The 9,078-nt window shown below is 35.7% G+C and overlaps 1 pseudogene; it reads left to right on the top strand.

Annotated features, from left to right (window-relative positions):
* The first annotated feature begins 259 nt into the window (after nucleotides 1–259).
* On the top strand, nucleotides 260–8,851 carry LOC134391866 (annexin A1-like; annotated as a pseudogene).
* The last annotated feature ends 227 nt before the right edge of the window (nucleotides 8,852–9,078 follow it).

Genomic DNA, 9,078 nt, shown 5'->3' with positions numbered 1-9,078 from the left:
TCAAATGCACTGGTTTTGTACATTGGTCATCTTTGAAAGAAAACGAGCCAAAATGCCGGTATCATTCAGGCTTTATTAAAGGAGGAAACACCTGCCGGGCAGGGCTCACAATTGCGGGGCAGGAGCTAGGAGGAGGACAAAACGTTTATATGGGTTGGTGGGCGCCAAAAACGCAGACGTGGAGGGGGAGGGAGTGCTGGTGTGTGGGATCAGGGTGACTGCTGCTGCGGGCCTGGTGGGCAGGGGTGACGGAGTCAAGATGGAGGTACCTCTAGTTGGGAGGGGAAGGGTCCTTTGGGAAACCACGAGGTAAAGGTTTTCTTTGTTTGAAGAAACCACGATGTAAGAGTAAAAGACTGGTGGCCATATTGCACTCAATCGTATCCAAGGTGATGTGACCGCGTCCAAGATGGGCCAGTCACATCTGTGATGACGTCGGTGACGCAACCGTATCCAAGACCGCGCAGGACACGTCCAAGATCTATCACTCTTATTGTAAGTTCCTTGCATATGTGATGTTCTGAACACAAAACTTTATTTTGAACATCAAGATTACTATTAGTAGTAAGAAATATGTTCTGATTCAAATGTGTCTTCTGTTAAAATTCAGTTTGAGCTGTTTAATGCCTCAATGTAAAATTTATGTAAAATTTTACTTTAAAAGCAAGCTTTATATCTTGTATATCAAATATAGAATTTTTTTCTTTTCTCTTTTAAGCGGTGCAATTAGAAAACTATATGATGGCCATGTCTGATTGTAGTGCTTTTTGAGCAGTGAAAACTGCAAAGGTTGGAAACATTATTGATACATTACTTTTAAAGTATTTTTACTGCTGTTTTCTGCTAACACACAGCCCCTATGTTTTGCACTTTGTGATTTCTCCCCTGTATAAAAGATTAAGAATCCTATCCTGTAAGAGGTTATCAAAGAATTCAGTAAATTTTATTCCAATTCCTCTGGGTCTAAAATATTAAGATAACATTCCTAAATATCTTGTATGCTTCTCTACGTGAAAGGAAGTCAACTCTAAAAGATGATTGGGTTCAAAGATGAGTAGAAAGATAACCTAAAGACCAGGAATACCACCATTGCATAACCATTTAAAAGCCCTTATGCTAATCTCTTTTCTACAGCCCCTGGATGAAGCTCTGAAGAAAGCCCTTACTGGTCACCTTGAGGAAGTTGCCTTGGCTCTACTAAAGACTCCAGCTCAGTTTGATGCTGATGAACTCTGTGCTGCCATGAAGGTAAACCATCCGATTTAAGCAAAACTCCCTTACTCAAGAGAATGTATAGGGCAAGTCTGGTTATGCTATTGTACTTTAAACCTCTAGTACAGTGCTTGTTAACCAGTGGTAATTCAATGAATGAACAAATCAATAATTCAATGAATAAATTAATATGTACTTGAAAAAAAGTGTTGGTACTAACACCCTCACTGTGATGTTATTGCATCCAATTGCTCAAATTTTGTTATTGCTCAAATTTTGCCATGCTGTATTTTAGAATTATTTGATAAGATGCACTTACTCAACTTATTCTTATTAGCAAAAGCTTTATGACTGTAACTTTTCATTCACAATATTATCCAAATTGCTTCCACTGCCTATGGGAAATAAATGTGATGATCCAAAATTTCACCTCCTCTAATTTCTCTATTTTTATTAAAAGATGATAATATTTGGAAGTGTCCCAAAAGCCATTGTACATTATGGCATTGTAAATTATAAGCCAATATAGAGATGCCAGATATTATCATATTATCATCATTGTTTATCAGCAGTTTACTGCAAAATCTATTTTTCTTATTTCTCAGAACTGAAAAGAGATCTAGCCAAAGACATCACCTCAGACACCTCTGGAGATTTCCAGAAGGCTTTGCTTTCTCTTGCTAAGGTATAACTCAGATACTTCAGGAAATGCCTCTTCTTTTATGAAGAGTCAAATTTTAGGTTTGAGATTTCTCACTTTCTCTAGAAATGAGTAACTTTTTTTGTTTATTTCCTTACTAATATTATTTTTAATTGACACATTGTACTTATGTATATATGTATGTGAGGAACAATGTGGAAGGATTAAATCAATCTAATTAACATATCCATCATTTTTTGTGGTGGGACATCTGAAATGTACTTTCTTAGTTACTTTGAAATATACAACGCATTATTATTGACTATAATCACCCTGCTGTGCAACAGATCTCGACACTTATTTCTCTGGCGTGTCTGAAACTTTGCACTCTTTGGCCAACAACTCCCCATTCCTTCCCCCCCTCCCCACCCTCTTACCCCCATCATTGTGTGCTCCACTTCTGTGAGTTCAGCTTTTTTTAGATTCCACATATAGGTGAGATTGTGAAGTGTTTGTTTTCCTGTGTCTGGATAATTTCACTTAGCATAGTGTCCCTCAAGTTTATTCATGTTGTCTCGAATGACAAGATTTCCTTAGCTCTCTTTTTTCTCATAGAATATTATTTATCTGGTTTTAAGAGAATGAAGTAAACCACGTGATTACATGTTACAGAAGAGCTCTAATGGGATTGCTTTTTCAGGGTGACTGATGTGAGGATCTTGGTGTAATGAAGACTTGGCTGATACAGACACCAGGGTGAGCAAGCAGTTACGAAATGCTGCTGGAGTCATTCCCCCTGCCTTAGGTGGGCTTCCCACCAGATGCCTTTCATTTGAAAGGAAATATAAGATCCTCCCAGAGGTCAATGGCTCCTTAATGTTCATTCCCTGAATAAGGGACACCTTCCAAGAGAAAAAAATGTAGTCTTTAACTTTTCAATAGACCTCATTATTCGTAAAGCCCGAGAGGATTAAAAGACCACAATGAGAATTTGAGTTTTCATTCCAAAGTAATTGTTTTGTTGAGAAAACTCTGAATTTTCATTTTACCAGGTATAAAAAGGGGAAAAGTAATTTTTTATTAAGGGAAGTGAAAAGAGTAAGCACATCTAACATTGTTTTAACAGTGAATGTTGGAATGGATTATAGATGTTAGTTTCTATTGTAAAACTATTGTAGGATTAATGTAATATATATATAATAACATATTTATATACTCTCAAATATATGGTTTTATAGAGTGAGATTGCTGGTTATTTATGTACCAATCCGTTGGCAACATTAGAAAAATGCCACTTTAATAAAGCCTGGGTTTGTGTTTTAAAAAAACAACTGCTATTTGTATTATGCCTTTCTTGTGGAATTGCATTCACTATATAAATTCACCACAATGAGTCAATAAGGATAGAAACTTACTTATCTGCCACCACCTCCTTCAATATACCAGGACATTATTTTGCACATAATAGGCACTCATTAACTTTTTGTTGAATAAAGGCATACATCAGTTTGCTTGAACAGTCCAAAATAACTTTTTAGGTCCTTTGGAAGTTTCATTATTTTAATAGAAATTTTGCAAGCACCTCAAAAAATAAGAGTTAGCATTTGAATAATTGCCCACAATAAAAAATTATTCTTATTTGCTGGTGACATTTCTGAATTTACTTTCCATTTTAAGACAATCAAGGCTCTTAGATGTATATTTATGGAGGCTACATGGATTAGTGTGATCCAGGAGGATGGTAATTAACATTTCAAAGTTAACAGAGAGTGTGCTCCTGACAGTAGGGCAGGGATTAGCTTTTCTCACTTACAAAAGGGAAAAATCAGTAGTGTAGTAGGGGTAAATTTTTACAGCTTTTAAATTACAGAGTCAGAATTTGAATTGAGAAATTCTAACATCAAAATGCAAGATCTAGAATATATATGGTTGAATTATTGATTTATAAGTACCATTTGCTAACAATTACTTTGGACAATAAAGAGTAAAAAATCTTTTTTAGAGAGTTCCTTAGAGTTATCTTGATATGGAGCATAATCTTAAAGCAAATTAATTCAACAAGCACTTATTCTGCAAACTCATGTTTGTCTTAGTGTTTACAAGAGATAGAGATATCCCTTTAGAGATAGTGTGGATGATACTTGACAAACAAAATAAGGTCCCTATCTTTAAAGAACATGCAGTCTCAGTGTTGCCTACTCTGTTGTATTGGGCACAAAACAGCTGCCTGGGAAATCTTTAAGGAGACCTAACATTCCTGTGCAGATACCACTTCAGCAGATAATCAAGTGTTTACGTTTTTGCCTCTTGACAGGCTTTATATGAAGCAGGAGAAAGGAGAAAGGGGACAGATGTGAATGTGTTCACTACTACCCTCCCCACCAGAAGCTATCCCCATCTTCACAGAGGTAACAAGAAAAAATTTGGTTTGTGGAGTTCTTTTATCGGTGTCACTCCTATATCAAATGGGCATAGTGCGCCCTACACATTATTACTATTTATTCATTTCTCCAAATTTGTACAGCCACTATTTTATAGTATTTGAAACACTTTTTGTGACTTTGGCTTGTCAGACATCATTTCATTATTTTCACTGTTTTTATTCATCTAAATGATTTGGAACAAATGTGACAGAAGCCATATATGAAACAGAACAAATAAAATTACAATGAAGAAAAACAAAAAAACTCAGGGCTAAATGAAGAAAAGAATATGTAGGTATTCCAGAAACAAACAAAGAGCCCAAAAAGAGTTCTGGCCTTTGAGCACAAGATTTAGTTAGCTCTGTGCTTTCTGGAAGCCAAGAGGAAAGTCATGATGATTACCTGAAATTCGTTATACTAGCACACTGTTTCTCCCATGCTAAACTTAAGAGAAATTTACTGCACAGAGATTTCTGTAAGGGAAGATCAATTTGCTATGGCACTTAGCACTGCGGTAGTAAGTGTATGGTTGTCAATCACGTGCCATTTCTACTACTGTCAACACTTACAAACATTTCCCAAAACATACAGGAGTACCAAAATGGCCATGCGAGTTATGTTCCCAGGAGAAGATGAAGTATCCACATTATGCTTATGAAAATAGCTTTAAAATGTGTGGTTGAAGTTCAGTTATCCCAAAGAATTCTCAGAACCAGTCTCCCTGATTTTGCTAAAGTTTGCTAAAGAATAGGATTTTTTGTACATCTCTTAGTTTAAACTTAATACTCAGTTTTTCAGAAATACACCACATACAGTCAGAACAACATGAACACAGTTCTGGACCTGGAGCTGAAAGGTGACATTGAGAAATGCCTCACAGCCATCGGTATGTAGTCCTAGAGCTGAGAAAGTTTCTAACTAGAAATGGTATTTTCAATGCTGCCCCATGCCTAAAAAAAAAAAAGAAAAAAGAATTCAAAAAGCAAAACAAAAAACAAGTCCTCAGACATGGTGCATCTGTGTTTCAAATAGAGGCAACATGTAAGATTGACAAAGCCCTGTGATAACCTTCTTAATAACAGTAGATATTATTTCCCTTTCAAAAATATGGAGAGGTGGAATGTACTTATTGAGCACCCACTTATGCCAAGCAGTGCACCAAGTGGGGCACACTGCAGAGGCCACACTGAATAGTCATTAAGAGCATGGGATTTGGAATTAAATCTAGATTCAAATCCTGGTTTACCACTGCTTAACTGTACCATCTTGGGCAAGTCCATAAGTCTGATTCAGTACGTCTGGGTTAGCTTCTGAAAATCTGTACATTTTAAGGGTCTCGCAGGTTATTCAGATGACCACTAGGGTTGGGGAACCTATGTTCTCAAGCAGTGCCTCTCAAACATTACCAGGCACATGAATCCTCTGGAATTCTTGTTAAAATGCGTATTCTGATTCAGGAGGTTTGGGGTGGATCCTGTGCCCTGGTTGACTGGTTGACGTCAATGCTTTTGGTCCACAAATTTCACTTCAAGTTGCAAGATAAAAAGCACTGTGAAATTGTCATGTGCTATTATTTGGGTGCTGCTTTATATTTAAGTCTGTCCTATACCAAGGTGGGTTTTTTGTTTTAATGTTCTTATTACAACATGAAAAAAGTATTTATTTGTAGGCCTTTAATAACTACTGGTTTCTCCATTTCCAAGAAGAATATATTTAAGATAGTAATAACTATTAAAGTTGTTTTAGGTGGATTTAAGGTAGAATAGGTGACAGATATCAGGGGAAATGATATTCAAAACCATTATCTGGAGAGTCATCAATGTCTTCTCATAAGCCAAATGTCTCCTTTGGTGTGGGTGGGGGGTGGCAGTGAGGAACGACATGGGGAACAGAATCCTGTTGGCAAAACTCTGTATTTTTTGTTTCTCTCACATGCGTCTTTCTTCTTTTGTGGTGAATATGTTAACTAAAATTTGCCTCTCTTACAGTAAAATGTGCCACAAGCAAATGAGCTTTCTTTGCTGAGAAGCTTCATCAGGCCATGAAGGTACCATTCTACTAATATGTTGTACTCAGAAAAAAATTAGTTTGTAGAGAGAACAGAAAAGTTCATTTTCTTAGCAAATCACACATTTAATATCTTACCGTTAAAGAGAGTCATTATTCTATTGAATGTAAGAGGTAATACATTACCTTCTCAGAACAAGCTTCTGCTGAATTTGGGATTTTTTAAAATAGGTATGATTATAAAATGAGCTTGTAAGTGATTTATGGCTTACCTGTGATTTGCTTAAAACCTGAGTCACTGGGGTAAGGGCGATATACTTTCACTTTTTATGTGTGATTTTAGTAACCCACTTCTGCTAAGCTTGTGAGTTTTCTGATCTCCCACTTTCTAAGTTTCATTTGTCTTTCATTGTTCTGTTTTTCACGCCATGGATTAATAGCTAAATCTTTTAAAATATCATTCAACGATGATGGATGTAGAAGGTGTTATATGTTTTTGAGAAACTTCTGTATTTCACTTTAACTTTACTCTCTAGCATGCATGGTATTATATAAGATACCACTTCTATATTTATATTTTGAGCCCCCAAATGTGTAGTTATAAAGTTGTCTTTGTTTTTTTCTTTGCAACTCCAAGACAGAGAGGTCTTCAGAGCAAGAGAGATCTAACGGTTCAAATAATATTAAGGAGCCTCTATGAAATGAGAAGCGTGATAGCTGCGGTCACATAGGAGGCAGCACAGTTGCTGCCCTCCGGATGCTGTGTCTGGCGTGGTATTTAGCTGGTGATGAGGAATACCTGGTACTATGTATGGAACCACAAAGGGAAAGAGGTGCCCCAGATTTGGAAATGAATGTAGCCATGCTGTCCACTAAACTAAAACCTGAAGTTTGAGTGAAGTTTAAGTGAAAATGAGCCAGGTGAGGATGAGGGTGGAAGAGATGGGGAGACACAGCAAGGGTGGTCCAAGAGGTGGGAACAAAGTGCACACAGGCTTGAAAGCAAAAGGTAACACAACCCTTTCAAGGCAAGAAATATAACTAGAGCAATGGTGCACAGTGGAAGAGATTGTAGAATTAGGCAGGATATTATAATCCTCGATAAAGTGATTGGTTTTCATCCTAAGAGCAACAGAAGACCATTGAAGTGTTTTAAATACATGACTTAGATGGTCAGATTTACAATTTCTAAAGTTCGCTTTATTTGTAATTATTGTGTGGTTTAGGCAGAGGAAAGTCTGGATGGTGGGAGACCAATTAGGAGGTTGTAAAAAGCTCTCTGTATCTACGGCTAATGTTTCTTGTCATTTCATTACCACGTGTGTGCTGTATATGTGCTGTGTATGTGTGTGTGTATGTTTTAATCTGGAGATGGTTTCTACAAATTACATGGAAGAGTAAAAAGAGCTTCACTTTAAAATCCATGTTCTTTAGTAAGATTATTTTCTAAATGACAGGCACTTATGATTATTTGTTTTGGACAGAGTGCTGGAACGTGTCATAAGACATTGATCAGGATTATGGTTTCTCATTCTGAAACCGACATGAATGATATCAAAGCATTCTATCAAAAGATGTACGGTATCTCTCTTTGCCAAGCCGTTCTGGTATGTTGTGATTTTCATAATGCCATTGCCACAAATAAAATTTATTTTTTAAGTCTTCAAAGAGAAGAGCTGACTTGCTCTATCTGTGAATTTCATATATTAGATTAATTCAATATATCAGGGTGCATACTTCATAAGATAATCAAACTTTCACTGTAAAATTTACTAGTAAATTTTCTACTGGAAAACCAGGTACATTTTCAACCAAAATCATGGAAATGTTCAGCATAATACATACATAAGCTTATCAACAAAATGTGGTAGAGTTTCTGCCACTGTAGATAGACATCATGATTTATTTTGTGATGAGTATTGGTGAGGGGATTAGGAACGTATTTGCAAAATATTTTTCTTAATTTTGTCATATGTAAAACTGTTTAAAATATACATTCATGTTATCTCATTAGCATATTGAAAAATAAGACAGAAAATTCAGGGGTTTTGAACTGACTGAAAGGTAGATAACTGTTTAAATTCAATTCATTATTTGCCTTGGATAACTAAAGTCTGCCAAGAAAAAGTAAAAAAAAAAAAAAATCACAGGCTTACAACTTTCTTTCTGTTCAGTGAATTAGGTATTATATTGTGTTATTCAATTCTGTGTGAGATTATATTTCATTATTAGGAAATAATGGCTCTAATGTAAAATATAATGAATTCAAAGAAGTTCTTAATCTGAATCTTGAAAGCTATTGCTCTTTGTACATTAATCAAGAAATATCAGTTATCTGCTAGACATATTTAATTAAGTGAACGGTATGATCAAAGATCGCATGTAATTGATGTAGTGTAATGTATAATCTGACTTAATGTCTACAAATACAATAATTCTTCTATAATTAAAACTATCTTATGTTTATTATGATTGGGGTAATATTAAGTGTACTTATTTTTGAATCAACAGGATGAAACCAAGGAAGATGATGAAAAAAATTCTGGTGGCCCTTTGTGGAGGAAACTGAACATTCCTTTGATGGTCTCAAGCATTACGATCAGAAGACTTTTTAATCATATCTTTTCATTCTATGACAGGCTAAATAAGAAACTTTCTTTAGCAGGATTACTGTCTAAACCTGCTTTCTGAGAAATATAGCCTGTAAATCGTTTTATATTACAACTATGTACAATAGAGATAAGTTTTTTAAAAAATATATTTACCCTAAACTATAAAACCCCATAAACAAGTTGC

This window comes from Cynocephalus volans, chromosome 12 (assembly GCF_027409185.1).
Source record: "Cynocephalus volans isolate mCynVol1 chromosome 12, mCynVol1.pri, whole genome shotgun sequence".
NCBI classification, from domain to species: domain Eukaryota; kingdom Metazoa; phylum Chordata; class Mammalia; order Dermoptera; family Cynocephalidae; genus Cynocephalus; species Cynocephalus volans.
Note: the sequence above shows the minus strand (reverse complement) of the source record. Positions and strands in the feature narration are given on the sequence as shown.